Below are 13,594 nucleotides of genomic sequence, written 5' to 3' on the forward strand. Positions count from 1 at the left end.
TATCTGCAAGTCAGAGGAGGGTGAGTTCCCCAGGCTTTCAACAGGTACTTCCCCCGGCAGCGGGAAGCCCAGGAGCCCGATCGGGACCGAGGATCTCACCCCAACCCCTGCGTTTGGGCCCCGGGGTCAGCTGAAAGTTCCCCTGGAATAAACACTTCGGGTCCAGCATGCCCCTCTCCCCACTCCCGCAACGATCTTCCGAATTCAGACGCAGCGAGGGCCCGCGAGCAGAGCGGGAGGTGGTCGGAGGCGGAGGAAGGGGAGATGGGCAGAGGGTGGGCCCAGGGACCCCCAGACAAGGCCTGGACGCGGGGCTGGAGGAGGAGGCGGAGGCTGGCGGGAGGCGAGGGGCAGCCCGCAGAGGAGACGCGCTTCTCGGCAGCAACGGCGTCTGGAGCCGGGAGGGGCGGAGGTTTGGGGAGGGGGAGGGAGGGCGGGGGAGGGGAGGGACGGACGGCGGCGGAGGTGGGGCCGGCGGGCTGGCGGGCGTGCAGCTGCTGCCGGCGTCGCGGGGCTCCAGGCTGCGGGGCGGACGTAGCGTCGAGCGATCCACCGCGGAGCCGCGCGAGGCCGCCCGAGCCCCAGCCCCAGCCCCGGTCCCGGCCCCGAGCCCCGAGCGAGCGCCGCCGCCTCGCGCTGCGGGTCCCCGGACGCGCCGCCACCGCCGGGAAGGCAGCCGGCGCCGGGCAAGTTGCGAGCGCGCCCCTCCGACCAGGAAAGTTTCCCCCCGGCCGCCGGCGGGAGTTGGCGCGGGGTCCGGCCGCCGCCGCTGGAAGGTATGGGGCTCCGCACCTCCGTGCCCTCCACACGCCGCCGCCGCGCCCCCGGGGACCTGGGGACACCCCCGCGCGCCGCCCCGGGGGTGCTGCTGGACGCGGCGGGGAATTGGGGTGGAGTAGGGATCCCAGGACGGAAGCCCGGCAACCAAGTTCCACTCAAACTAGCACGCGGGGGCTGGGGGGCCGGGGAAGGTCTCCACCCGGTGCCTGCCCGGAGTCCGCTGAGGGCCGGGGGCTGCGCCCAGGACAGGTGCAGAGCCGGTGGGCTCCCAATGCTCCGGGTGGAGGAGTGGGGGCTTCTGGAGAACGGCGCGGGGTGGCAGGTGTGGTTACAAGGTTCGGGGTTTCGGCCAGGGCTGCGCCCGGAAAGGGGCTGCTCGCCACGCCACCCGGTAAGACAGTGAGGGACCAGGGACTGGGAGCGGCGATCGGGGCCGGGAGGGCTGTGGGGCCCGGCAGCTGCATGGAGGGCGGGCTGCCTTTGGGGTCCCTGGCAGCGGGGCGGGGCGGAGGCGCCACGCGTTCCTCCAGGACCCCCCTTATTCCTTAGGTATGTGCGGTTTGGGGAAGTGGAGACTCCATGGGGTGCTGGGTGGGTGGGAGGCTCGGGCACGTCCAGATTTAGGGGGCAGTGGGAGCCAGTTGGGAGGGTGCTCGGCTCGGGTGGGATCGCTCCGGCTCCGGGTCCTGCTGGAGTGAGGTGACTGGGCTCCCGCCAGGGGGCGCACTGCCCCGGCCCTCGCCCGCAGGAAGCGCGTTCTGGCTCCTGCGAGGCAACTGCGCCGACATCCAGGACGCAGGGACCACAGACACCCAACTTACGCGGGGTCCCGCCCCGAGGAGCCCGCCCTACACTAGCCAGACGGGGGAGCGGGACCAAGAGTGAGGCGAAAGGTTCACAGTTATAACTGCGCCGTGGGCTGGAAAGGCTGGGAGTCAGGATGTGATTTTTCTCGGGAAGGCTGGCAGGGCAAATGGATGAGTAAGAAATTTACCCCCAGAAAAAGACGTAAGAAACTACAACTGCGAATTGGTGCAGAGAGAGTGGGTTGGGGAATTAACTTTTTGACGGTTTTTGGAGTTGCAGAAACCCAAACCCCAAAATGCATGCACCCTTTTTGTAAAAGTTGCACCTTTGTTTCCTGGATCTGGTCGAATCCCTGTCTGGTGAAGGCAGGATGGGGGTCTTGGGGTATCCTCTCTCTGGGCACAAGTAAACTGGGAGGCACAGGGCGGGCGGTGGGGGATGGGGCCTTAAAGACTTCAGCAGTCCAGGCAGAAGTGTTAAATTTCTCAGCAGTCAACGAGCCCTGGCCCCCACCCTCATCCCCTGGGTCTGTGGTCTCTAGGCCACATTCTTCTGGTCATTTCACAATTATTGGTGGAAATCTGCCCTGGGTCCCAGTTATCTGGCCTCAGGGTCCCTGTATGTTGAGTCTGTGTGTCTGTGCCTTGGGAAGTCGACGGCTGCTGGCATCTGTGAGGACTGTCATCTTTGTCATGTGCGGGGCTAACATTGAAGGGACATTGGAGGGACTATTGCCTCATCTTTCTCTCCAGTTCCCTCCCTCCTTCCATCACCCCAAGTGAGTGCAAAGGAGCAAATCATAGATTGTGCCGTGGCCTCATTGTGGTTGGTAGAAGTTTTCATCTTTCTCTTAGCTGGTAACCTGTGCTCCTTGGGCAGCCCCCCTCCTGCTCCCATGTCCTTAATGTCCCTTACAAAGGTGGGGGAAATGGGGGTCCCTGAAAGAGATGAGGTTCCTCTGTTCAATGTAGTCTGCCACATGTTTTTGTTGGATGCTACTGAAATGCTCCAGGACAAAGTTGCCATAAAGACAGATCAGCATGATTTTTATTTTGAATAGAAGAGGAGGAGGAGAGAGGAGAGAAAGGAAAGGGTGGAGAAGCCTGCTGTCTCTGGATAGGTCTTTAAGACATTCCAGGGGGCTGGAAAACAAAAGAAGTTTTTTTTGTTGTGTTTTGCTTTTAGTGACTCTTGTTTTTCTGTGGAGGGAAGCCTGCATGGACCAGCCCTGCCTTGGAACCTGCCTGGGAGCATGGGGCCCCTAGAAGGCCAGCGTTTCCCGTGTTCTGTCCCTCCCCTCTTCTCCCTACCCCCACCCCACTTTTCCTGAATTGGAGAGGGAATTGAAGGTCCCCAAGGGCTACTAAAGTCTGTGTTTGGGCTTAAAGTATCTTGTGTGGGCTCGGTCTTCTCCCAGGCAAACTCCAAGATCTCTGATTTAGCAACATTTCAAGTCTTGGGCACTCTGTTTCCTTGTCTCCCTTGTCCCCAAACCCATTCAAACAGCCAGTATATGTGGTGCTTTTACCCAACCCCAGGCTGAAATGGTAGCACATCATTGAAAGCTCCAGGACACTTTCTAGAAGCCGAAGTTAGTTGGGTTTAGGATACCTTGGGGTTGGGTTTAGGACACCTTGGGCTGAGTCCAGGAAGGAACCCTCTGTCCTTTAAAAAATGAGATTGTAATGGTCTGAGGGGTGTGTTGGAGGGCAGGGTGCTGGGTAGGGACACAGGATTAATTCAAGGATGTGTGGGAGGGGGTGCCAGGAAGAGGGAAAATAGCAGATTTGAAATCTAGCTCTTCTGAGTCATCCGTGTGGCCTTGGGCAAGTTATTTCCCCTCTTGAGCTTGCTTCCTCAGTCTGTAAAATGAATATGTTGGCTGAGGAGATTCTGAGCCATCTTGCAACTTAGAGCAGGAGAGTCTAACCTTTTAGGGGGCTGGGCAGCCCTGCTCCATTCCTTCCGCCTTCCATTCAGTGGAAGGTGCCTCTCCGGGCTGGCTTGCCTCTCTCTGCCCGCCTGTACACAGCGAAATCCTGCGTTGAGTGAATGCAGCAGATTCAGAAACCAGCTCCTGCCATCAGAGCTGAAGGACAAAGTGCCCTGCAGTTTTGGGTAGAGAGGGGAATGTCTGTAACCAGTCCCTGCTGGGAGCCCCATGTTAGTCTGCAGGCTCGCTCCCCACTCTTCTTGGGAAGAGCCCTTTCAGTTCCTGGGGTGCAGGTTTGAGGGACCTCTCCCTTTCCAGAGGGCTGCTTTTCTGGTGTATTTCATCAGCCATTGAGAGGGAAAATCAGGAACATTTGTTCATGCTCAGCTGGGGTGCAGCACAGGGAGGGGGCCTTGGAAACCAGCACTCTGGTCCCACTGAGCAGATGACGCCCATTGATCAGGCGTTTCTACCACCTGATGCCATTGAGCAAATGTACCAGCTTGGGCTCCTCCTGCCACCCGGGCTGGCACCCTGGACCTGCATTAGCACTCCATCTGAGGGAGTGGGGGTGGATCATGAAACACTTTTTCTTTTTTTTTTTTGAGAGACAGTCTTGCTCTGTCGCCCAGGCTGGAGTGCAGTGGTGCGATCTTGGCTCACTGCAACCTCTGCCTCCCGAGTTCAAGCGATTCTCCTGCCTCAGCCTCCCAAGTAGCTGGGATTACAGGTGTGTGCCACCATGCCTGGCTAATTTTTTTTGAATTTTTAGTAGAGACAGGTTTCACCATGTTGGTCAGGCTGGTCTCAAACTCCTGACATCGTGATTCACCTGCCTCGGCCTCCCAAAGTGCTGAGATTACAGGCGTGAGCCACTGCCCTTGGCGTTTGAAACACTTTTTATAAAGAATGGGAGAGTAAGATGGTGAGCCTGTGTTTGCAGCTGGCAGGGCTGGTCTTTCATCTGGGTACTTGTTGTCTTAAGATCCAGCTCTTGCCCCTGGTCTGCACCCAAGACTGCTGGCTTAATTAGTGAATTCAACAACTTGGAGATGAGCAAAAACATGTTCACTGGTGGTGGGCAAGTGTGTACAAAAGGCAACAGGATGGAGCAGAAAGGTAGCTGAACCAGGCATTAGGAGACTGGTGTTCTAGCCCTGATACTGTTACAGATGGAGCGATGTGGCCTTGTGTGAGTCACAGCCTCTCTCTGAGCCTCGGTTTCTCTATTTCTTTAGAGGCAGCAGTGCGTGGTGGTTAAACTGCCTGGATTTGCCTGTTAGCTTTATCATAACTTCATATCAGTTGTGTGACCTTAGACCATTCAACCCCTGGTGCCTCCATTTCCTGATTTGTAAAATGGAACTAGTAATACCCCATCAGATTGTTGTGGATAGTCTTTGAGATAAAACTAGTAAAACATTTAGCATAATGCCTGGCATATAGTAAGTGCTCATTAAGTGTTCACTATCATCATCATTGTCATGATTATCATTATTACTATTATTGTAAAATGGGAGGGATTAACTTTGGTCCTTTCTAGTTTTCTGGATTGTGTGTGTGTGTGTGTGTGTGTGTGTGAGAGAGAGAGAGAGAGAGAGAGCGAGAGAGAGAAAATCTGTCTTTGGGGTAGAAGGTAAGGGTGAATAAGTTGCTTTTTTGGTTCTTTTCTTCCTTTCTCTGCCTCATTGAGGGACTCCTGAATCTTGTGACTAGGCTCATGGTAGCCCCGTCCCCATGGCAAGAAGCCCAATTTGACGTCACTGACAATATCCTGGCTCCTGGCAGTTGAGGGATGATATTTCATCAGCTAGCATTTGCCTGTCCTTTCCCTTCCACCCTTTGTTTCCCACCCTTCACCGTGGTATGAAAACCATATGTGCAGATAATGTGTTTAAGCTGATCAGCCTCTCCCAGAGTCACCCAAATAAAAAGCCATCTTTCTAGAAGACACTTTCGACTTTAAGATAAATAATCTGGTTCTTCTGTTGTGTTGCTTTATGTCTGGCTGGCCCTGAATCCCTTTTTGTGTTCTGCCCATGGTCTGCTCCAAGGATGTGGGCTGGGCCCGGTCCGTGGTCTAAAGCTTTGGACCTTATTGGCCATGCTGGCCGGGGCAGCCTCTTCCAGCGGCTTGGGAGGGGACAGGCCAGGCTGGGCCTCTGCCTCATCTTGTTCCAGCAAGGCTGCTGCTCTGAGATATCTCAGAGATGATTATCATGGGGCAGACACTTGGGGAATGCTGCCATCCGCCAGGTGCTTGACAATACTTCATCCTGTCTCCGCCTACAAGGATGGTTTGGATACTGCCCCCATTCTGAGGATTAGAGAGTGAAGGCTCAGGAAGAATTCAGAGTAAGTGGTGGGATTGAGATTTGATCCTCGGTTGATCTGATTCTCTTATCCTGTGTGCTAAACCACTGTGTTATATTTCCTCATGTATCAAAACCTCCTGTGAGCCGAAAAGCCCCAGGAATGATATCTCTTAGACTGAATCAAGCCCCCTCCTCCCCACCTTTGATAATCTCGCAGGCTCAGGGCACCTTATGAGATTCCGTTTTTGTCCTGCATGGATTACTCAGGCATTTTGGGGACAGTGATGAGTAAGAGTTTTTTGGGACATGGCTGCTTATGGAGGGGTTAGAGGGGGGAATGATCTTATTAAGCAACAAAAGGTTGTAATGGAAAGAGGATGCATATTGGAGTCACAGATCTGAAATTTGAATCCCGATTCTGCAATTTACTGGCTGTGTGGCCTTGGCTTCCTTATCTGTGAAAATCAGAATAACAGCAACCACAGATGACTCTAAAATCTCAGTGGCTTAACAAAATGATTAACTCCTGATCACATTACTTGTCTAATATGGGTCTCTGTTCCACACGGTCACTCAGGGACCCAGGCTCCAAAGATGATGACTCCACCATCTTTGTAACTGCCCCTTCTAAAGCATGTGGCATCCAAAGTTACTGCAGATGGGGAAGAGGGAGAAGGGAAAGCCACACTAATACTCAATTGCTTTGGCCAGGAGGTGACACACATCACTTCACCTCCAGCACCTTGGTCAGAACTGTCATCTGGCCCCAAACCAGCCCCCAGGGAGGCTGAGAATGTAAGGAAGTACATGGATATTTGATGAGCACTAAGTCTCTGCATTTACATTTACCCTAGTAGAGTGCTTTAAGGATCAATTGAGATGATGCATTTAAAGCTTCTAGTATAGAGCTGGTATGTTGCTGGTTGTTAACACATAGAAGCTTCCTTTCCCTAATAATCCCCGATGTACATTGCTCTTTGTAGATTACAGACTGTGTCTATTGAGATTATTTCTGGGCAGATCATATTGTGCCTATAACATACCAGAGGGAGGTGAGTCCACGCATGGCAAGGGCACTATAAGCCAGGCCCTGGATCTTCAGCCCAGTTCTCCCATGACTTCCTTTGGCTTACTGAAATTTACTGCTCTGAGAACTTTTTCCAGCATGTCTCCCAGGATCTTTCAGAACCTACTTCTGCTCCTGTCTCCTCCCTGCATTCCTCAATAGGGTAGAGTATCTGTATTCATTTTATGGATGGTGAGGAGGGGAGGTTGCAGGAACTATCTGGAAACTAACGGAGAAGGGTCTGGCCTTGAGGTGAGACAAGCCAGAGTCTTAGGTATTCATAGGGAGAGCCATAAGAATTTGGGACCCACATTTGGGCCGCTTTGGGAATTGCCGTGCAGCCAAGCTTCGGGGTACCCCTCCAAGGCACACCTGGTGCTGCTACCTACAGCTCCCATCCACCTGTGTACCCCCATGCTGGCCCATTGTGTCCTTGTGAGAGTGGGCAGGGAAGCGGAGGGTCCTGCTATAGTTTGGTTTGTTTGACCCTCCAAATCTCATGTTGAAATTTGATCTCCACTGTTGGAGGTTGTGGGGGTGGTGTTTGGGTCATGGGGGCGGATCCCTCATGAGTGGCCTGGTGCCCTTCTTCAAGTGAATTCTCATGCTATCAGTTCCCAGGAGAGCTGATTGTTAAAGAGCCTGGCTCCTCCCTCCCCTCTCTCTTGCTTTGCCTCTCACCACGTGATCTCTGCACATGCCAGCGCCCCTTCACCTTCTGCCCTGAGTGGAAGCAGCCTGAGGCCCTCTCCAGAAGCACATGCTGGCACCTGCAGAACCATGAGCCAAAAAAACCCTCTTCCTTTATAAATTACCCAGCCTTGTATACTCCTTTGTAGCAACACACACGGACTAAGATGGGGCCCTAGGAGGCTTTCCAGGTCTGCTTTTCTGTGGATAGTAAGATGTCCAGACCTAGGTTCAAATCCTGACTGCTCTACTTAACACTTGTTCATCTCTCTCAGCCTGTCTCAGTTTTCTCCTCTGCAAAATGGCAAGAATATAGGAAAGCTAAAAAGCGAGTCAAGTGCCTGGCACATAGTAGGTGTCGTGTTTGCACCCCTTCTCTCCCCCTTGAGGAAGAGGAAGAGCTGCCCTTGGCAAGGGAACAGTGCCTGGGGAGATGCTAGAAGTGGGCACACGTGCTTGGACTCCTGGTCGTTGGAAGGAGAGGTACCCACTTCCCTTCCCATTAGCCTTGGGCTGGACTCTTGTGTTGAACTAATATGGCTTCCATTTGAAACGGGACAAGAATTTGGAGCCCTGGGTCTTGGATTTAGGCCCACCTTTTCATGTCTAACTCCCACAGTGGGTTCAGGGCTGGGGGTGTTGCTGAGAGAGGCTCTCCCACCCCACCGTGTGTTGCTGCCTCTCCTTCTGGGGGGACAGATTGCAGCGTGCTCTAGTGGGCCAAGTGCACTGGGCCACCTGCTGCCTGACATTTAGGGCTCCCCCAGCAGGGCAGGCCCAGGGAACTTGCTCATTGGTTGGTGTCTTAGCCCTTGGGGAATGAGGCATTTCTCCAGTCAAAACAGAAACACCACCCTCCATGGTCCCTGTGGAGAAGAGCTGGGCAGGCTGGACACGGGGAGTGGAGGGGCCTGCGGTTAGGAAGAGGATGGTCTCTGAAGACAGGGTTCTGAGATGCGCATTCTTCTCCTGAGCATAGTGAACACTTGTTCCTGGGGTCATTGAAGAGTGTAGCCTTCCCCTGCAGCTGGATTTATGCTGACTCAGGCACGGAGGCCAGGGAAGGCTGTGACTGTGGCACCTTGGGGCCCTCAGACACCTCGCTCACTCCTGCATCCAGACCTCAGCTTCTGTGGTGCAGGGCAGCAGCTCTGAGGCAGCTCCATAGCCCTTTGAGGCGGCTTATTGGTTTCCTGCGGCAGCCATGACAGCACCATAAACTAGATGGCTTAAAACAACAGAAACTTATTCTCACAGTTCTGGAAGCTAAAAGCCTGCAGACAAGGTGTTGGCAGGAACATGCTCTGTCTGAGGGCTCTAGGGAAAGGTCCTCTTTGCCTCTTCCTAGCTTCTGGTGGTTACTGGCAACCCTCTGTGTTCTTTGGCTGGTAGATGCCTCCCTCCATCATCACATGACATTCTTCCTGTGTGTCTGCCTCTCCTCTTCTTATAGGGACACCAGTCATGTTGGATTAGGGTCCACCCTAATGACCTCCTCTTTTTTTTTTTTTTTTAGACGGAGTCTCGCTCTGTCACCCAGGCTGGAGCGCAGTGGCGATCTCTGCTCACTGCAAGCTCCGCCTCCTGGGTTCACACCATTCTCCTGCCTCAGCCTCCCGAGTAGTTGGGACTACAGGTGCCCACCACCACGCCTGGCTAATTTTTTTGTATTTTTTAGTAGAGACGGGTTTCACTGTGTTAGCCAGGATGGTCTCGATCTCCTGACCTCATGATCTGCCCGCCTCGGCCTCCCAAAGTGCTGGGATTACAGGCGTGAGCCACCAGCGCCCAGCCATGACCTCCTCTTAACCTGATTATATCTGCGAAGTTCCTGACAGCCAGGGGTTAGGCTGTCAACATATCGTTTTGGGGTACACAGATCAACCCATAGAGGTGGTAGTATCATTGCTCTATTTACTGTCAAAGAAGTCAGCGCAAAAAGGTTAAGTAATTTGCCCAAGTTCATACACCTATACAACTAGTAAGTGACTGGTAAATTACTCTCTATACATTTCATTCCTCTTACTATTACAGTAGGTTTATATACCTACCTCATAGCCTAGTCGTCAGCATCAAAGGAGGTGAATGTCTGTGTCAAAACACACTCTGTCCGCAGCTAAGTGTTTGCCAGTTGTGTTATTCATCTTTGCTCCCTAGATGGGATGTCTCCCAGGAAACATCAGCATATAGAAATTACAACCAGTTGGAGCTACAATGTTTTCTAGAAATAATTGTTTGAGTTGACCGAATGAAAGGCACCATTTGCATTCTTTCAACTCGCCTTTCTGGAGTTGCCTGCCAGCTCCGTCTCCTCGCAAGTTGAGAATATCAGTTGAGATGGATTTTTCTTGCTTGATGTTTTTCCTGGGTTCCATTTTAGCATCAGAAGTCGTGGTGACTTTTGCAATTTGGGCTTCTCTCCCCAGGAGAGTGTCTGGGCATCTGAATGGGGGGGGGTCCCTGGGAGGCTCAGTAGATGACTCTCAGCTCCAGAGCCCTTCCCTCCGGGCCCGGAAGGGTCTGGGAGTTTAGCTGTGGAGGCTGGAGGACTCTGATATGCAGCCTCATCTGGGTGCAAGGAAGCAGGGGAGGCAACCTGCTGTGGAGGGTTAGGACACATTCTGAACACAGCGCCTGGGTTCAAATGCCAGTTCAGCCTCACACTATGACCTTTGTTTGATCTTTGACAAATCACTTAAATTCTCTCTGACTCCATTTGAACTCATAGGGTTTGATTAAAATGCATAAATGTATCTCTTGGGATGGAATGTGGTACATGAAAAGTATTCAATGAATGTTAGGATTACTTTAAATATTTTATTTGTCATCTGTTTTCCTCCATAGAGTGAGGGCAGAGATGTTTCTGTTTGGTTTTCCATGGAGCCTGCAGCGTGGAGCTCAGTGCCTGGGGTTGAACAGATGCTCACATGCTGAATGAATGAGGAAATGGATGATTGAATGGGTAGATTCTTAGCTATAGCTTCTTTGGGATTCCATCCCTCCTTGCTATGTACCAAGGCCTCTGCCCCTAAGCCCCTCTTATGTGGGGGCATGGGGAGGCCATAGCACCAAAGCCCAAAGGGAGCCGTAGAATGCCATGAAAATGCTCAGGGCATCCAGGACAGAAAGGCCACCTCATGGACCCAAAGGACAAGCTGGGTTGGAGGATGAGGAGAAGCTGAGAAGGGGGTCTGGGAAGATTGTGGTCACCGCAGGAAGCAGGTCGTGGTGGCTGAGTGGGAAGATCACTTTCAGAATGTGAGGTTTCTCCCATGACACAGCCACCAGAGGCACTCCCTGACGTCTCCAGCACACCAGAGAGGCCCACCCTTCTCCAGTGTGATAAATCAATAGGCGTACCTCATTTTAGGGAGCCCGATCTATGAAAATGCCAGCTGGATTTGAAAGTCTGCATTCAATTTATAGACAAGTTAACTCTGAAGTTCCCACTGCTTCCTTCTGCCTTAAAAAGAAATACAGAAGTTCAGCTTACACACTTAGTTAGGAAAACATCTGTTGTGTAATGTGGTCATGTTAGCCGCCTTGCTTAAAACCCTTCGATGGATTCTCTGTTGTGTTCAAAGGGCTTTCATGTGACCTCTGCCCCCTCCCCACGCAAGCCTCACTCCCTCTTCTCCAGCCCATCTGCCGCTTGTTTTCTTCTCTCGCCCCTACCTTCATGAACGAATCTTTGTGATCTTCCTCCCCTGGACTGCTTTTTCCTCCCTCTTTAGTTACCTGACTCCTCCTCATCCTTTGGATCCCAGCCCCTGCATTACCTCCTCCAGGAAGTCCTCCTTGACTTCCTAATGGGCCAAATTTCCCATCTGTAGGCTCAGATGGCTCCACAGTCCTCTCCTTAGTGGTGTTTTGTCACTCTTGGATGATTGTTCACTTCTCTGTGTAATTTTTTTTTTAACATTTATTTCCTCCACTTTGGTGTAAGCCCAGGAAGGCAGCGGCAGTGCCTGTCTGTTCCTCCTTGTATCCCAGGCACCTGGTAGGGTCTCAGAAGGTGCCTGAGAAATTCTCTTGCCTTCTCTCCATTTTCTCCTCTGCAAGCCAGTCTTTTTTAGGTTGTTCTGGTGGTTACTGGTAATCCTCCGTGTTCTTTGGCTTGTAGATGATCACAGCTAATATGTGTTGATTACTTGCAGGGTGCCAGGCCCTCACAAATCAGATTTCATCCACCAATAGAAGAGTTTTTTACAGTGGGAACGCTGGAGCCCACCTGGCTGGAGCCCCCCCGGCTGGATCCCCAGCTTTATCACGTACCTGCTCTGCAGCCTTGGACAAGCTCCTCAACCTCTCTGTGCCTCATTTTCCCATCATAAAATGGGACTAAATATAACACATAACTTATGAGTTGTGAGGATTACATAAATTAATTCATGTAATATTTGTTTCTCCAGTTTTAGAGGCTGGAAGTCCATGACCATGGTGTTGGCAGGTTTGGTTTCTTCTGACGTCTCTCTCCTTGGCTTGCGGATGGCCACTTTCTCACCGTGTCCTCACACAGCCTTTCCCTGGTGTCTCCTGTGTGTCCAGAGCTCCTCTTCTAAGAATACCAGTCAGATTGGATTAGGACCCTTTAAGGCCTCATTATAACTTAATTGCCAAAACATTCACATTCCAAAGTGCTAGGGGTTAGGGCTTAAATATGAGTGTGCAGGAAGCACAATTCAGCCGCTGACATCTTCTAATTCAGTACTCTATCCCTATTTTATGGTTGAGGAAACCAGGGCACAGAGAGGTTAAGTTACTTGCCCAAGGTCACCTAGCTGCTGAACAAGTATAGGAGTGTAAAACCCAGGTAGTCCGAACCTGGAGCCTGCACTCCACCGCCAGATGGTCTGTTTCCTGGCTCTGCTCCTCTGCAGATCCTCATGGTCTTCCCTTTTGGAGCTGGTTTGTTTCTTAACAGCAGGGTGGGGAGGAAATCAGGATCCAGGGGTCTTGGTGACTTCTCTCCTGGCCCTTTGCTCCCATCCAGCCTTGAATCCCTCGTTTGGTGGCAGCTGCCAAAACTACAAGGGAATGGGGACCTTTACTTCTGCACCTAGGCTGTGAGGGAGGTGGAGGCCGCAACAGGGTGGGAAGGTAGTCAAATATCCCAGGAAGTGAGGGGGGTTTCTTGATTCCAGGGTTTCCCTCTCTCCGTATCTTTTTTTTTGGATTTTCCAGGAGTTAACTGCTCTTTGAAAATAATCACGTCTGGCTGGGTGCGGTGGCTCATGCCTGTTAATCCCAGCACTTTGGGAGGCTGAGGCGGGCAGATCACTTGAGGTTAGGAGCTCGAGACCATGCTGGTTAACACTGTGAAACCCTGTCTCTACTAAAAATAGAAAAAATTAGCCGAGTGTGGTGGCGGGTGCCTGTAATCCCAGCTACTCAGGAGGCTGAGGCAGGAGAATCACTTGAACCCGGGAGGCAGAGGTTGTAGTGAGCTGAAATTACGCCAATGCATTCCAGCCTGGGCCACAGAGCCAGGCGAGACTCCGTCTCGAAAAGAAAAGAAAGTAATCATGTCTTCCTGGTGAAAGACTTAGGAAAAAATAAAGAGTAACATAGCAAGAGAATATGGAAATAAAACAAAAGCATATTCAATGGAAGGTCACTCTCAGTCTTACACCAGTCTCTGGGCCCAGAGACAGCCCTGGGCTGCTCCTATGGGTTTCCAGCCTGCCTTCAGGCCAAGAGTTTGAAGCTGGTGCTTGAGGTTGGAGGAACCGGAGGGAACAGCTATTCACCGAAGCCATGGAGGTTCTCCTGGGTGGACCATGGGACATGGGAGAGGCACGTCCTTTTGGGATGGGTGCCTGGCGTGCCACTGCACGGCCAGCCGTGATGCAGTCATTCCCGACTAGTGGAATGAGCTGCTTGTTTCATGCACGCCCCTTTCCTGTTGTCCCACCAAATGGACAATCTGCAGAGACACCTCTGGTAGGGTGGCTACCGGGTCAGTGGCTTATTCTCTTTGTCATGGTTGCCTGGCCCTCTCCG

At 52.4% G+C, this 13,594-nt stretch overlaps 1 protein-coding gene across 4 annotated transcripts in view; it reads left to right on the forward strand.

Annotated features, from left to right (window-relative positions):
- The first annotated feature begins 469 nt into the window (after positions 1–469).
- The window catches only part of TSPAN18 (tetraspanin 18), a 204,125-nt gene continuing 191,000 nt past the window's right edge, over positions 470–13,594 (forward strand). For 2 of the 4 annotated variants that reach the window (XM_008960305.5, XM_063608153.1), the window contains exon 1: positions 470–776. The gene's annotated coding sequence lies outside the window, so the exon portion shown is untranslated. The remainder of the gene's footprint in view (positions 777–13,594) is intronic. The other 2 variants (XM_008960303.5, XM_008960304.5) reach the window with 1 other exon arrangement.

Source organism: Pan paniscus, chromosome 9, assembly GCF_029289425.2.
Source record: "Pan paniscus chromosome 9, NHGRI_mPanPan1-v2.0_pri, whole genome shotgun sequence".
NCBI classification, from domain to species: Eukaryota; Metazoa; Chordata; class Mammalia; order Primates; family Hominidae; genus Pan; species Pan paniscus.